Source organism: Anser anser (assembly GCF_964211835.1).
Source record: "Anser anser genome assembly, chromosome: 2".
In the NCBI taxonomy this organism is placed as follows: Eukaryota; Metazoa; Chordata; class Aves; order Anseriformes; family Anatidae; genus Anser; species Anser anser.
The window spans coordinates 2,768,312-2,785,513 of NC_139721.1; the positions used below are offsets into that span (position 1 = coordinate 2,768,312).

A 17,202-nucleotide genomic window follows, 5' to 3' on the forward strand; every position below is an offset into this window, starting at 1 on the left:
AGTTGACAAACTGCAACATATTTTTTTTTTTGCTATTTTAAATAAAAGTCCCTCACCGAGAAACCTGTTTCATTTCCTCAAGATAAATCTTGTACTTCTGACTGTGGTATTTCTCTGTTTTTTTTTTTTTTTTATTTTATTATTTGCAGTTCTGATTAAAGTGTGAACCTTCAACTCTAACAACTCGCACAGAGTCGGGGCACTGCACATTGCCCAAATGAATTATTCACCTTGCAGCTCTTGTTTTTTGTTATTTTGAATCCCACAAGCTATTTTCCTCCTATTTCAGTTGAGCAGGGCAGTGGTTTCTCTTTCATGCCAGCTCTCCTGCCTTTGGGGTGCGAAGGGGATTATGCCTGGAGCTGGGATATCCTTGCCAGACTGCACGGCTGGAAGTCAGCCCGACGTCTTGGCATTGCCTGGGCGAAGTGGAAGAGCGCTCACGCCCCGCACCGCTGCTGTTGGAGGAAAGAGATGTCATTCCCCAAAACTGCTCTCCGGTGTCACAGGCTTGGAGAGGTTCGCCGTGACATGGCGGTGTAATTCTTTGGTGCTCTCCGAAAAGCTAGGAAGGCGTGTTCCTGATGGGAGCAGTTCCTCGCCTTGCGAGGACATGATACGGGGCAGCACGAGAAGAACAAAGTTGATCTTGAGGTTGTTTGCTGGGATCTTCCAGGTCCCGTTCTCTCCAGTTCCCATTAAGCTTGGTAACTGGGGAACCAGCTCTGCTCAGTGATGCTCTCCCAGTGCTCAGGCTCTTAATCAGGAGTCACGCTGCTGGTCAGCATGCAAAAAATAATATTCACAGATGTTGTGGTGGTGTTGCTGAACTGTGTTATCGCCGGCATCCAGGACAGAAAGAGCTTCAGAAGGGGAGGAATGTGTTAAAATCACCGCAGAATCGCTTGTAGCTTCTTTCTGCTATCTTTGCGAACAGAAAAGCGACGGAAGCAGCGAATGTGTGTGCATGCAGGGGAAGGACTTGCACATCTCCTTGTGCGAGGGGAAACAATTCAGCTTGCTGCAGTGTGTTACTAATATTTGCGTCTGAGCGCTCAAAACTTAGCGAGAGACGTAAGACAGAATGAAACAGATTTCTCAAGTCTTAAACGGATGGTTAAACCATTTCTGCTTTTTCGCCTTGGGAATCTTTAAGCCGCTGTACTTGTTTTCTTTGGGGACCACATTGAAAGCAAAGAGGGGCTTCATTATTTTTTTATTTTGGAAAGCGCTCGTCTGTCTGTCTTATGCAAAAGCACTTTAATTGATCTTTCAGACCGGCGAGAGGAGGATGGAGGAGAAAATGTTTAATGCAATGTATAATTCTTTCTGGTTTTGCCTCAAAATAAGAAGCCACTTTGTTAAGATTTATGCACCCGAGCACAGTTTATGCACACGGTGCAGCTGTGGTTTATCTGCGTACTGCAGCAGGCTGATGCAAAGAAATGCCTTGATCAATGGTATGAGCTGGTTCAGGGTAACTCCCAAACTGCTCCCATGACAAATGCAGCGCCAGTTTCTTGCCACCCTCACTATAATTGCCGTTGTGTCTTGTTAAGTTTGTGATTCCTTTTTAAAATGTAATCTAGTTGAGAATTAAAAACTAAAGCGATGCAAATCTATTTCTTGCTGTGCTGTACCGAAGCAGAATAACACTCCATTAAACCGAGATTCTTTTCTATTCATTTTCCAGCAGTAGGATGCTTGGGAGGCAGGTGCAGATGACTGTGCCTTGTCTCTGTTCCTCCCCGGTCCACAATACCAGATTACAGAGTTTGTGGAAGCCTGGCAGTTGAATACAGACTGCCTGCACCGCAAAGCATCGCTTCAGCGTCAACGCCTCCCTCTTGTCTCTTTAAGGTGAAGCAACTGGGGCGATTCGATGCTGTGGCGTGCTTACCTGCAAGGTTTGAGGTCTGAGCTTCTTTAGTCTGCTCTTGCTTGGTGAATCAGGAGTGTTTACGGGCCGGAATCACCTTGCTTTGGCTCCGTCAGAGTCAAAGGTCAACTAAAACGGTGCAGATTGGGTCTTGTTTGCTGTTTGTTGTCTGTTTTAGTCAAGGAACCACGTGCAAGTATTAACACACAGCTCCATGGCTTGCTGTTTGAGTGCAAGAGATGTCTGGGGGCGTCTGGACATGGCATGTAATGGTGGTGGTTCTTGCCTTGGGTAGCTTGGGATTTAACTGGGGAGAAGCTGATGAGAACAGGCAGTGAGGAGGCTGGAAACAGAGCCCAGCTCACAGCTGGAGCCTTTCAGGGCAGTGGGTCCTGAGGAAGCCTTAAGACCCACAAAGATGGCTTTGTGGGGGAAGTCTTCTGTAGCTGGGGAAGACTGCAGAGATGCGCACAACGGGATTGTTGGCTCTGTCCCACGCTGGTGAGTTTCTTCAAGCAATTGAGTTAAAATACTTGGAAGGGATTCAGCCTCTTAGAAGTTGCATGAGCATCAAAGGTAAGCAAAACCCCGTAGCGAAATAGCTGGGAGGTTTTCAGCTGCGTTTGTTTGAAATCAACCACGTGCCGTACCGTAAGAAAGCATTTTTATATATATATTTGTGTCCCTCTTGCGTAATACTGAGTTTGATTTGAATTTGGGAAGTCTGTACCTTCCCTTCTGAGAGTTAACAAAAGCCTAAAAGACGAGAGGGCGATGCGGCACGATGCCAAACCACTGCAGGTGGGACATTGTGTCCCCTCCCCACCTCCCGTGCCATCTGTCTTGTCATCCCCTGGCGCTGGAGGCACCGCTCTTGCGTGTTAGCTGGTTTAGTAAACCTGCATTTGCTGCAGTTTGGGTAAAGAAGCGTTAGATTAGCTTGTGACGACAGGAAAAAGAACAGCCCCTTCCTCCTCCCCCCCCCCAAAAAAAAAAGATGAGAAAAAGAAGGAAGCAAAAAGAGCTTGTCACGAAACCTAAATTCACTTAGAAGCATCTAGTTTAGACAGGCATCTTTAGAAGCTCATTCTCTCCTTTATTACATGAATGGTGTTATACTGCTGTACTGTATCAGAGAGCTGTGTGATGTGGTAGCAGCTCCTGTCCTAAGCCACTGGCACGCCGTGTAGCTGTAGGTTCTGTGTTTAAGCAGAACAATATTTCAGCTTGGTGTCTCTGTGGGTGAAACGGAGGGGTAGCTGCTCCGAGTGCTTGATAAAAAGCGAGTTAGGTGTTTGCAAGAGGCATTAAAAGCTGCAACCACTGCGCCAGGGTCGCATCCTGGCGTCGGGGACAGCTGCCAGCCACAGGATGGGAAGCAGCAGAGGTGCTGCATGGAGGTGTTCACGGCCACGTGTGTTTGCACGAGCGTGGAGCTGGGAGCCAGCCACAGACGTCGCAGATCCTCCTGGTGGACCCAGCTGCTGTGGGGGAAGCAGAGATCTGGGGGACGGCAGTCCCACTTGCAGGCTGAAGAGAGCCAGTTATTTACTCAACGTGTGCTTAGATGGAAGATGCTGAGATCAGATAAAAAGGAAAAAGAGAGAAAACCCCCAAAAGCCTTCTGTTTCCCAGCATCAACCATAAAAACACTTGTAAAAAAAAAATCCTAAGTAAAAGGTCTTCTTTTCTCAGCCATGGTGCACGAATAATGCAGGAGATGGTCTCAGGTGGAAGATGGTGGTGCCTCCTGAACATCCTGCTCCTGTGACATATCCACAGGGAGCCAGGCAATGTCCTCTTCAAGCCAGGTCACCGCTAGCTGTGGGTGCTGAGACCCATTTGCCCAGTATCAGGGTCATTCTGGTCACCCAGTAGAGCTTGGAGCAGCCCGACCCTGCTGGTGGCCCCATGGGACGTGTCCAGCTCCCACCCTGGACCTTACAGACATTACACAATTCACGTGGGGTCCTTACGTTAGCGTATTACTTGCATTTGGTGATTAATCATGGTTCTCTTCATGAGGGTTTTGGTGTGTGTGTTAGCTGCAGGTCACCGTGGATCCGTTCACCCCTGCTTTAGGATGTGCGAGCCCTCCACCCAAGGTTGGATTTCGGTTCGATTCTCTCCGTCCCCATGTTCTGCTGGCTGGGGTTGGTGCTGTTCTTGCCACCTTCTCTTCAGAAATTGCTCTCGACTCGGCTTTTTTTAGAAACACGCTTTCATCATTTATAATCCTAAAGGCTCTCCTGCAATGGAGGAGTTTTTGGCTGTTATTTTTAACTGAATGTTTCATTGATCTGATTTACAGCGTGAGCTGCCGGCTGCTGTATTAGCAAAAGAGCGGAGAGCCAAGCGTGGCGTGGGGCAGGGAAGGAGCAGTGTGGGGAGGTCTGAACTTACCTCCCTCGTCAGAGCTAACGCATCACGGAGCTGCAGCCCAAAGGTGCAGTTTCACATCATTTTAAGCAAATATAAGTCACGGTTTCTTTTTATTTCTTTATTTTATTTTTAAAATTTCCCTTTAAGTGGATCCACTGGCTTCGTCTCTATTGCCCGTTTTGGTGTTGGTGTCCAGGTGCCTGTGTGGCGAGCCAGTTCCAAATTTATTCAAAACAAAACCCTACCAGAAATAAAATTAAAGGGAAAAAAAACAAAAAAAGACTTGGAATTTGGCTAGATGAGGTGAAATTTTGAGCTCAGTGAGAGCTTGTTGCTCTTGCTTGGGTTTGGTTAGTCTTCCACCCACAGTTGAAGAGACTGAGTAGCAGCCACTGAGACGTGGTGGGACCGTGGTTGGTGTGGTGGGACCATGATTGGTGTGGTAGGACCATGTTGGTGTGGTGGGACCGTGGTTGGTGTGGTGGGACCATAGTTGGTGTGGTGGGACCATATTTGGTGTGGTAGGACCATGTTGGTGTGGTAGGACCATGTTGGTGTGGTGGGACCATGGTTGGTGTGGTGGGACCATGGTTGGTGTGGTGGGACCATAGTTGGTGTGGTAGGACCATGTTGGTGTGGTAGGACCATGTTGGTGTGGTGGGACCATGGTTGGTGTGGTGGGACCATAGTTGGTGTGGTAGGACCATGTTGGTGTGGTGGGACCAGGGTTGGTGTGGTGGGACCATAGTTGGTGTGGTAGGACCATGTTGGTGTGGTAGGACCATGTTGGTGTGGTGGGACCAGGGTTGGTGTGGTGGGACCATGGTTGGTGTGGTAGGACCATGTTGGTGTGGTGGGACCACGGTTGGTGCGGTGGGACCATGGTTGGTGTGGTGGGACCACGGTTGGTGTGTGGAGATGGAAGGTAGCTTCTTCTGGGCCATTGTTCATGACATGGAGAGCAAAGTGTCCATCACTGATGCTTTGCTACACTGTGGGTGCAAACCGGAGCTGGGAGCACTTGAAACCTTCAATGACAGATCTGAGTGTTTAGCTCGGTTCTGACCAAGTGTGTAAATAAAACAAGAAGCATTAGGAATGGGTTATTTTTCTACTTGGCGAACCAGAAAATTAAACACAAATACAGTGTGTGGGGCCTGGGTATGGAAGTGAGAACAAATGAGTATTATTAAGTTGTTTTCAGAAGTGGATTTATTTAATTTTTTTTAATGGTCTAAATTCTCTCACTTCTTTTAAGGCTTTCTGCTGTTGATCTCTTTCTGCTTCTTCCACTTTAGTAGGCCGGCTGAGTTAATCACATCAAAGAAAAGATTACAGATCGCTGATTTCAGCTTTTCTCCTCTACCCAGCCATCAATGAGCCTGTTCACGAAGCACATAAGGGCTTAACATCTCCGTGCCCTCAAGGGAAACGGGGAAAATCAGCAATTACCTGTTTTTTAGGGATCATCCAGTCAACCAGTTAGTGTGTGTACAGGTCCTGATTATTCACATATGCTGCTTGCCGCTTGCATGGTGCTTGGGGAGGCTGCTATGGAGCAGGGATTGAGAAATTGGTGGGAATTGAAGCTCTGGAGGTGAAGCATCTGTGGATACAACAGAGGTGTCGTGGGGATGTAGAGCTGGGCAGCGGGATCATCACGGCAGGCGAAGTTTTGTAGGAGAAAAGGGCAGGGATGCTCAGCTCCACTCGTGGCTTGGCGAACATGTTGCTCTGAAGTAGTCAGTGCTGTGCCATGTGGAAATGTGTGGTTTTATTGCTGCTGTGGCTTGTGTGGAGCAGACAAAAGATGGTGATGTCAAGGAAGGCATCGAAGAGAGATGTTGAAGACAGAAGACGTCTGTCAGCTGTCTGCTGATGACAACCAGTTGAGACCTGTGTTCTGTTCTTCCAACAACACCACATAAAGAGTTTCTCCTTTGCCTGAGAAGCTGCTTTCATCTGATTATAGCGTTCAGAAGAGAAGAAGTGAACTCTGCATTGATTATCTCCTGTAGCATTTGCAGAAAGGCTGAGAGCTTAAGCCTAGCCTGCTCAGGGAGGCAATCCTTTCCACTTTGCTGGAGGAAAATCCTGGCTACCAAGACTTCGGCGCTAAAAGGAGCGAGCCAGTTGGGAGACAGGAGATGACTCAAAACTGTTTTTCTTTGTTGGTATGCATGGCTTTGGTGAGGAGGAGGTCTCTGTCACAAAGGGTGCTACTATGGATGGCACCAGTGCAAGTCTCGTATGCTTCATCGCAGGATCTTGTGGGCCTCCGAGGATGACTCTGCATCGGAGGAGAGGAGGGCTTTTATATATGCAGACTTGCTGTCTGCTTCTTCGATTCCTTTAATGCCTACATGAGCTCCTTTTTGTGTTGAGATATTATTTGTAAACTCCTTTGCCTTCTGCTGATTTCAATTTACCACCGACTTTTTTTGCAGCCTGAATGCAGCGTTCTTGGAACTGTGAAAAATATAGACTGTCTTAAATTATACCTCTTAGCCTCCATCCATCTCTGTTTCGTTTTGCAGAGGGATTGTGCATTATCGCTTCTGGTTTGCTTTCAGAATTAAGAATGGTCATAGATAAATGTAACTCATAGAAACTGGAGGATGTGGTTTGCTTTGGCCTGCTAAATATGTGGGAATAAAAAAAAAAAAGATTTTTCTTTTGTCACCTGCTCACCTATGCCTTGGATAAGCCTCTCTGACTTGGCTGTGAATGAAGCTCTTTGTTGGACAGCAGAAGTAGTTAAAATAGAAAAAGCAAGTTCGTGACTTGGGTCTAGTTTTGAAGTACAGTGGCAAAAATCAAGTAATTGGTTCAATTGAATTACACGTTTCTGTTAGTCTCCCGCCGCGCTTAGTTATGGTTTCAATTTCTTGATCAAGTGGGAGAGTAACGTGAATAGATGCGTTTGTCCGAGAATGACGGGTTTATGTTGGAAACACCTGTATTGGCTTTTTGTGGCAAGGTTTTGGTAGCAGGGGGGCTGCAGGGGTGGCCTCTGTGAGCAGAGCCCAGCAGCTGCCCCATGTCAGATCAGAGCCGGCTCCAAAATGGACAAACGCGGTTTGTGCTTCCTGGAGAGCGTGTTTAAGAAAAGGAAAAGCTGCTGCACGACAGTAGCTGGGACAGAGAAGTGGGGAAATGTGCGAGAAGCAGCCCTGCAGCCCCCAAGGTGAGTGCAGCAGGAGGGCAGGAGGTGCTCCAGGCACGCAGCAGCAGTTCCCCTGCGGCCTGTGGACAGGCCCCTGGTGGAGCAGGCTGTCCCCCTGCAGCCCATGGGTCCCACACGGAGCAGATCTCCACCCTGCAGCCCATGAAGGAGCCCACTGTATTTTCTCCCCTTTTTTTCTTTGAGGAAGGGGAGCGAGAAAGCAGTTGTGGTGGTGTTCAGCTGCGTAGCAGGGTAAAATCACCACAGCACCATGTGTAGTCTGCTGGGTGGGCACTGTGCACTTGGGAAGTAAGAATATGATCTGGATGAGGGGATCAAGTGCACCCTTAGTAAGTTTGCAGACAACACCAAATTAGTCATGAGTTGATCTGCTCTAGGGTAGGAAGGCCCTGCAGAGGGACCTGGATAGGCCGGACCGATGGGCCAAGAACAACTGTGTGAGGTTCAAGAAGGCCAAGTGGCAGGTCCTGCACTTGGAGCACAACAACCCCAAGCAGAGCTGCAGTCTGGGGGAAGAGTGGCTGGAAAGCTGCCTGTTGGAAAGAGACCTGGGGGTATTGGTCAATAGCCCAATATGAGCCAGCATATCATAATAGCCTGAATATGAGCCAGCAGTGTGCTCAGGTGGCCAAGAAGGCCAACAGCATCCTGGCTTGTGTCAGGAATAGTGTGGCCAGTAGGACTAGGGAAGTGATTGTCCCTCTGTACTCAGCTCTGGTGAGGCCGCACCTCGAGTGCTGTGTTCAGCTTTGGGCCCCTCACTACAAGGAGGACATCGAGGCCCTGGAGTGTGTCCAGAGAAGGGCTACGAAGCTGGTGAAGGGTCTAGAGACAAGTTTTATGAGGAACAGTTGAGGGAACTGGGGTTATTTAGCCTGGAGAAAAGGAGGCTCAGGGGCGACCTTATCACTCTCTACAACTACCTCAAAGGAGGTTGTAGCGGGGTGGGGATCAGTCTCTTCTACTAAGCAACAAGGACAAGGGCAAGAGGAAATGGCCTCAGGTTGTGCCAGGGGAGGTTTAATTTGGATATCAGGAAAAAAAATTCTTCACTGAAAGAGTTTTGAGGCACTGGAATAGACTGCAAAGGGAAGTGCTTGCGTCACCATCCCTGGAAGTGTTCAGAAGATGTGTAGATGTTGTGCTTAGGGACATGGTTTAGTGGTAGACTTGGCAGTGCTAGGTTAATGGTTGGACTTGATCTTAGAGGTCTTTTCCAACCTAACTGATTCTGTCATTGTATGAACATAGTCTTCTGACTTCTGCTTGTTGGGGCATCTGCTCCTCATGGATGGCTTTTGGGCAACAACATGATGAAATTCTGGTGCTTGTCAGGCTACTGGAGCATGAGGAAACCCAAGAGGCTGAAGTGACCTCAGGTCTGAAGCAGTATTGACTGGCTACACTACTGGTAGCTACACCAAGAGTGACCTTGCACTTGGTGGGGGTAACTACTGGAATGCAACAAAATAAATGCCTAAAACGTGAACCTCGAAAGGAGGATTTCCATCTGCTGTCTGTGCTCCATCTGCTGAAGAGCAGAAGATGTCTGATTTCTGGTGGATGTGTCTGTCATCTCCTAGCATGTCTTCTACCACTAGCTAGCTGTGGTAGGGTTAGCAACTATTATCTGTTTACCAGTAGGTAAGCCACGTGTTGGGTGGTTGCTGGAAGTGTTGGGTTGTGCTCGCCTTCTCAGCAGATGTATTCATTTCTCTTTCCTTTACTCCAGCCTTCATTTTTACCCAACTTTCAGGGTGGTAGTTATGTTCTATGATTTCTTTAGTATTATTTTTTCCAACTGAGCTGAAGCTGCCCAACAACAGCTTCTAGTTACAGGTATGGCCGAAATGACAGGAGAATGGGACTAATAGATGAGAAAGTCAGCATGGACCACTGATGGTTCTTGTATCACTGTAATTCTTTGTGGTGATCATCATCATGTTGCTGGGAGGCTGAGAAAGTGGTGTCCATCACTCCATGACCATGGGAGGCCATTTTGTTTAAGGACAAGTGGCTGGAGGCAGTGGAGTGGTAACAAGCATTACCAAAGGCTTCTTTCTCTCTTCCAGATCTCCTAGTGGGGAACATTAAGAAAGACATCTTCTGTGACTTCTCCATCTCGTGACACAGCATCTCTGTCAACTTTTGGTAGCCTATTTGTGGAAGTACTCAGGAACATATTCTCCTACATATTCTCCCATCTGTCTTTTTCCCAAATTCACTGGCCTTGGTGTATGCTTAAGAATAGACTTGCTTTTTTGCATTATGTTGAGAAGGCAGTTAAGAATTTATTTTCTGACCCTCCTGTGTTTAGATGATAATATTTTTAGTATCTTAGATGATGGCTGTTTCTGAGTTGATTTGTAGTTTGTTCTCTCCTGCCGCCCCTTAAATGCAGAGAGAAAAACTTGACCAGCATCTTTCACCAAAAGATTATTAGGTGATGTTCTGTTACTCGGATCAGGTTGCGTGAGAGCCCTTGTCACAGTACTTAATTACCCTTTTACTTTGCTTATAAAGGACTTTTTTTCATGAATGGATGAACTATGCTTGTGGCTTTTATCAGTTCACAAGAATTTACACTCACTTGGCTTTTCTGACCCTGAAAAAATAAGCACGCAAAAAGGAAACTCAAAATATTACCCTCCTCTCTACCCCCCAAAAAATGTGAAATGGGGAGAAGATACTTGTTTCTGCATGTAAACTAGATTATTTACTTGTTGGTTTCCCCACAGAATTGGTGATTACGTGTTTTTTTTCTTCTTTTTGCCACTTACTACATCTTAAGCTTGCTGCCAGATGACTAGGGAAACTCTTTTCTTTTGAAACCAGTGCTGAAGGGATGGTAGAGGCAAGAGTATCTTCAATGATCCTAAGATTGTAGGACATTGAAAAAGCTTCCCATAAAATTATATCTGTTTGAGATCTGGTATATCTCCTGTATGTGGTGTAATTGGTCCAGATTCATCTGTGCAACCTTGGCATGGATTGGCGTCTCTGAAGGCTTAATGGTGCCTTTAATTATAAGCGGCCCAGGAATTGCCTAGTGAGACACAGGGTTCATTTAGCTCCAGAATCTCTCTTTTGGATGGCGACCAGAAATAGTGTGCTCAAAAGACGAGAAAGTAGTGAGTGCCCTGATACACAAATGTTGTGATAATTTCTCCCTGTTTTTTTTTCTTCTTTTTTTTTTTCTTTTTTTTTTTTTCTGATGGTGAATCACTAAAGCTGGCTTAAGCATTTGTGTTACAGCTTAGTTATGACAGCTTTGGCTGGTCTCGTTATCTACTTCCCTGTCCTTTGGATGCTTAAGTTCTTGGCCTTTACATCCTGCGCTCCGGTTTAATTACTCAAAAAATGTCCCTTACCTCTTGAATTTCCCAACTTCTCATTTTTTCACGGGAGATTTCCTGATTTTTGTGGTATGTGGAAGGAAGCACAGTGGTTCCAGATCTGTCGGCCCTAAGCTTGCTTACTGATTTTTTTTTTTCTGCTGTGTTTGGTGTCAGTCAGTTTTCTGAATTGAACTCATCCCTTCAGCATGTCTCCTTCCATCTCCTCCATCACAGCAGGCTGCTGTTGTTTTGAATATTGTCCGTTATGTTCCTTTGCAGAAGGCATCTTGTTGGCACAACAAATCCCAGTTACTTGCAGGTGACCAGCCCTGTAGATTTGCTGACAAGAGTGGGAAATCCTTCCTGAGCTCCAGTAAAGAGGTGGTGAGCGTGGCCGAGTGGCCAGATCCCATTTGGAAGTTGGGACACCAGCCATTAAGATAACCTTTTTCTGCTTTCAAGCAAACATGGTAATTGGAAGGATCCTCAACGTCTCTTCAGAGCCTTTCATCGTTTGATCTTGGAGCACTTTATTTATTCAGCCTCCTGGCGTCTTTGCGTGGAAGGGAGGTATTGAGAGAGAATAATTTATAGGACTTCGTGGCATGATGCCATTTTGTTACAGTGTAATTGCGCTTGAAATATTCAACAGAACATCGTTCTTGAGTTAATGGAGAAGATTGTTGTTGGGTTATGTCCCTTGTGATTTTTTTTTTTTTTACAAAGTCTTCTCGGCGCATGTGAGATAAATAAAGGATTTTATCCGCGTTCTTAATAGCTGGTATCAGAAGTGGAGAGCTCCAGTTCAAGTATTTGTTGTTCTTCTTTCCCCCAAATAAGACTGTTTGATTAGTTTGTCCTTACGTTTTTCCCCCTTCTCTCTTTAAATAATCCTAAAATCTGGATACAAATTGTTTCCCTCTGCCCACACGCTGGAGAAAACATCTATTTCCAGAAATAACAGAATGATGCTGTATTATTTGTTGTAGGAAGGAAAATAGCTAGTTGGAGGTGAACGGCAGAGTAAAAGCAGTTTGAGATGATAGGAATTACTTTTTTCTTTTTTTTCTTTCTTTCTGTCAGATTTTACCAGATGTAACTGACCCGATGATGGCCTGTAGGTGCTGCAGATATTATTTGGCTGGTGAAGGGACAACAGAGAGAGGGCTGTAAGAGCATGAGAAGAATATTTCTGCATCTCGGTAGGCTACAGAGTTCATTTCCCCATCAAAGCATAGCTGAGAGAAGTGAATGCAGTTAAGAGGACCATTTTCAACGATTTTCAAAATCAGTCTGGGAGAATCATCGCTCCATCTAGCTTAGGTAAAATAAAGGTGATTCAAGGAAGAGTAAATACCTCTTTTTCTTAGAGAGTTTCAGCAGGTGTTCATTTTTGAAAACGATGAGCTTCGTGCTTCTTCGGAGGTGTACACACACAACCTGCTGCCCCATCGCTGAATTTTCAGCGTGGCAGGGCGTTCTTGTTCTGCATGGTGTTCCTCATCTTAGTATCAGGGGAAGGAGGATCAAAAAAAAGGGTGCTGGAATAGGTAGACTGTTCCTATGCAATAATTCTTGTGAAGTTACAAGGAACTTTTTATCAGGAACTTTTGATGCATGATTATCTTAATATCACGAAGGCTGATAATATAAATAGAGATTTCAAGCTTGACCTGATACATTGATAGGATAAGTTAAAATGATGAACAGGATTGAGTTATTTGCTGCAGCTGCTTCCAGGAATTGATTGATTGATTTGAATTTCAGCTGGCAGGGCATTGATACCATTGGGAAGGAAGTCCCTGAGCTTGTTAATGGAGCACTGGGGAAGGAGGAGCATTGGGAACAGAAGGAGATGTGAAGGTTGGGTAGATGGTGGTGGGCTGGCTTGGAAGCCTTCTGCAGGTGTTAGTTCTGCTTGTAGCAAAATAGTTCAACTAATACAATAATTCATCTCAGATAATGTGTTCCTGGTAGCGGTTGCTGTAGTTGGTGCATCGCAATGTCTGTTTCTTTCTTTTTTTTTTTTTTTTTATGGTGTTATGGGCTCAGAATTGCTGCTGGTGAAGAATTTTCAGGAAAAAATATGGAGTGTGTGGGCACTTCCACTAATGCTGATTTACTGACAAAGGTTTCTTTTAGAGTTATTTGTATTTTCTGGCAATGTTTCTGTTGGCAAAGGAATCTGTGGCCCGTGGCATGATTTTGTCGCAAACCCAGACAAAGTGACACGCTCATCTGTGAAGTGCAAGGCCTCAGCTGGATCCGTGCTGTTGAAATTTCCCTTCCCCAGCATCCCAGTCACGCATCCGAACAGTGGACTAAATTGTTTTCCCTTCTCTTGTCGTTAGATCGCACCTATGCGTAACTTACATGGTGGTTTAAATTGGGTCCAAAAGCTTTGGCATCACAGAAGATCAAGGTTGTGAACCTTCCTGGAGGAGATCTTGCCTGCAGGCTCTTGGCATTGATAAAGAAGCAGCATCTCAGCAGGGATGGGTGTGCTGAGTAATTAGAGGGTGCTGCCAAATCTCTTTGCAGGTACACATCTGCTTCGCACAGCTGTTTGGTCTTCTGTTTCTTTTGACTCCTAGCCACAGAGCAGGTTCTGTTTTCAGCCCGTCTTGGCTACCCTGTTCTCCAGGTAAAGCAGATGCTCCACCGATCCCCTGAACTGAAGACTCTTGTGTCATCAGCCAGATTTCCTTCAGCCGTATTGACAGCACGTCAGTAACGAACCTTAGAAAATGAGATTTATCATCCTAGCTAGAGAGGGAGAGAAGTCTTTCCATGGTAGAAACAAGGTGCTGACCTTTTTCTTGGCCGGTGTTGGTGCCGATGCCACTGGTGATCTGATAGCCTTTGAAAACCAACTCCCTGATCTGATGAGACCTTGTAGGTAATATCTAGGTCTTGTGTCTTTGTGAAGATGCAAGGGAAAAGGTTTATTTTTTTTTTACAATAGCATAGCACATAAAAAAAGTGCATATATACACACACATAATACTGCTGTTGTTTTTCCATTGACAAGTTAAAGTGGCAACAGGGGAATTGCCTGAAATAGAGCAGCAGTAAATTTAATTTTTTTGCCATTTCCTAGCCGTTATAGGTCCAGCTTAACCCCCTCAGTTCCAGCCTTTGCTCTGAAGGAAGCATCTCAGCACTGGACCCCTGATGAGCAAGTTCTGTGGGAGAGTTAATTACTGCAGCTCGCTTGGGTAGAGCTGAGGGAAGCCGTGGTGCTTTGGAGACAGCGAGGCGAACATACCCTGCAAACCTTACAAACAGAAAGCCGCAAAGGATTTGGCTTTCCGCTTTATTGGTTCCGCTGTAATTGGCTGTGTTTTTGTAAAAATAGCATCTCCTGTTGTCAATTTGCAGTGGAGAAAGACGGTCCAGTTCTGGAGCAGAGCTAACAGGGTAGTGTTGTGAGCGAGGCAGCCGCGATGGCTGATTGGGGAATATGTAAATAACAACGTGGTTTTGGGCTTCTTTCTCTTCTGCTATAGCTCTTGTTTTTTTCAAAATGGCCATCACTAGGTTTTATGAGGCACGTATGCTTGTAGGCACCTTGCACTGATGATGGAAACAGACATTCCCCCGGATGGGATCCTTCCCTTTCTTCGTCTCGGACATCCCGGGCTGTGTTAAGTGGTGCTGAAGTTGGAAGTGGGGACGTGGAGCCCAGAAGTGGTGACCAGGTACAGGGCACGGCAGCTTTTGCCTCTGGCCTCACCTCTGGGCACTGGCTCAAGATGAGTCATTTGCTGCTTTTCGCTTGATTTTTGTCATCATTAATGCATCGCATTCTCAGTTTGTCCTTTAAATAATGCACTTGCGTGTCTCTGTTGACATTAACCTCCTAGAAGCGTGTGTCCACAGAAGAGCAGCTTGTTTTCTCTCCAAGCATTCACCCCTATCCAAACACCTCATCTACCAGCTCAGCTTTACTTAACCGGCAAAGAATTAAAGCACCTAATGGCTGGAAGCATTGCCTACGTGAACTAAGCCTTTTATAAATCAGTATTCAGCAGTCTCCAGCGCAGTGTGTAAAGGTAAATAGCTACTCCATCTCCCCCTCCTGCTGCTTCATGGCTCCGTCCTTGTGTTAAGGCCTCGGTAAAACTCCTTATTGTGTCTCCTCTGTAAATCCTGCAGGTTGTAACGGGCCCTTAAATCTCACCATTTGGGATAGAAATGTATCTTCTGTGTTCACTCGTTTGCTGCGTTTAAGGGAGTCATTTTTATTTGACCAGCTTTGTGCGGCTCCCTGTATATAGATCTTATTTATCCTAAAAACCTCGTCCCCTGCCAGGTAAGCAGGTTGGGAAGCGATGCCTCATTTTTATAGGAAAGCCAAGATTTAAATGCACCAACTTTCCCGCAGCTTAATGCGCTGCTGCAGAGGCATTGCAATTGCCGTTCCTATTTCTGCTCCTCGCTTGTGGGGTGCGTGAGATCATCGCATCCTCTTTTATCTTCCTCCTCTGTCCGAGCAAACCCGTGCGTGCAAATACAGCACCCGTGGCTCAGCTGATGCGCACCAACTTGCAAGGCTGAGCTTCCCCGATGGCGTGCCCAAGCCTGTGCTTTGCTGCATCCACACTTACACAGCCTTCTGAATTATAGCCCCATTTTTTCCCCTCCATTTCTTTCCAGGACTGCGGCTTTTTCTGGGACTTCTCAAGAAAATAGTGAATTTCTTCCTACTCAAAAATCAGAGCGGTGTCTGGTGCTGCGAAGGCCTTTTATAAACGCCGTGCAGCGCTGCTGCTGGGAACAGCCTCCCATGGCAACCTTCAGCTTGAAAGCTAAAATCACATCACCCCATATGACAGCTTTATTATTAGATTGGCTTGTGAACCCTTTGGAAGGAGTCTAGGTGGAAGAAAGAAAAAAAAAAAGTTTTCCTAGACTCTGCCTTCAGTTTGTTTTTTGGATTTTATATTTTGTGATTTTTTCAAAAATCACTTTGAGGATTTATTTTGTTTCTTTCCCAGGTAAAGTAAATGCTAGAAAAGTGAAAGACTTCATTCTAGGTGAGACGGAAGATCTCTGCCATGAGGCGTGATGCATGATGATGACCACCACCCCAGCAACTTCAGGTCCTCTACCGCTACACATGGATGAGAGTTGAGTTCAGTGTGTGCTACTTTTGGGGTCTGGTCTTATTTTAGGAGTGGTAGGGAGCTCCTGAGGGTCAGGGTCCTCCTCACCCAAGGACTGGGGTGGATGACAAGAGCTCGAAGGGAACATAGCTGCCTTCTGCACAGCATCTGGTAGTTAGCAGGTAGCTCTTGAAGGCGTTACGTTGGTTGGTCCAACGTACTCTGTGTGGCATCTTGGGCTTTTCCCTGCTGTCCTAGGACAGCCCACGGTCAGCCGAGGGGCCTGGCTCTGTAGGTCAAATTCTGCGTAAATAAATTGGTGCTGGGGCTGTGCAGGGGCCTTTCTGCCCTCTCCAAAGCATTGGGTTGGCAAAGTTGAGTGTTTCTACTGTTAGGAGGTTTTAATTTCATCACCCTGAGCTCCATGGGGCTCCGTCAGCGCTCAACACACATCAAGACTTCGCTGGCGTGCACACTGTTGCTGTTGTCCAGCCTCGTGTCACATTTCCATGCTGGTTCTTGGGTTTGCTTCCTTTGACATTGGGGGGCTTGGGGGTGTGGATGAAGGTCCTGGAAATTTGGGGGGCTCCGGAGAGCAGCTGTGGGGCCAGGCTAGGACCAGCTTGGTCCCGCTCCATCTGCTGATGATTGCGAGTTTGTCTCTTGGGCTCTTGGTTGAGCTTGGCATCACCGATCTGATGGACTCCTCCTCCCCACCAGGAAAGCACCTGCAGAAAGCTGCTCGCACCCTTCTTTCCAGCCACCTGCATGGCCTCGTGGCTCGCTGAGCTGCAAGGGTAGGAGACAAAATGCCTCGTGCCATCGATAATAGCAACTTCTGTCATCTGCCTTTCCATGCTTCATGGTGCGGAGATCGTCCCGTCTGCATTCCTGAGCCACCAAGCCCATGGGAGGAGCGGCATCCATCCTACTTGCTCTCGGAGCTCTGTATTTCTCCTCCCAAACTCTTCTGGGGAGGATGAAAAGCTCGCGGAGTTATTTTTGGGTGAAGGAGAGGGGGCGGCTTTCTGTGCTGGCTGCGAGCGAGACGCCAGCCAGACTTGAGCCCAGGGAAAGTTACGGTGATAAAGAAAAGGTGATGGAGCCTGTGTCTATGAGCAGGGTTTTGGAGCTGCTTCACTTTATCTGAGGCTCCCTTAAATCTTTTCTACTAAGCTTTGTGAGTGCCTCCATCCTCTTTTAAGTCCTGTACCTCTCCATTCCCTTGCACTTTCTAGAGAAGCAGGGAGAAGTGACTCATTACACAGCCTACGAGGAAACTTTAATGAATAAATGCATTTAAAAAAA

General features: G+C 46.5%; 1 protein-coding gene across 7 annotated transcripts in view; it reads left to right on the forward strand.

Annotated features, from left to right (window-relative positions):
• TSNARE1 (t-SNARE domain containing 1) overlaps nucleotides 1-17,202 on the forward strand; it is a 471,236-nt gene that overhangs the window by 19,772 nt on the left and 434,262 nt on the right. Inside the window, exon 1 of one of the 7 annotated variants that reach the window (XM_083823319.1) lies at nucleotides 11,870-11,988. The exons of the other annotated variants lie outside the window; for them this stretch is intronic. The gene's annotated coding sequence lies outside the window, so the exon portion shown is untranslated. Of the gene's footprint in view, nucleotides 1-11,869; nucleotides 11,989-17,202 lie in introns of those variants that run through there. 7 annotated transcript variants of the gene reach the window in all.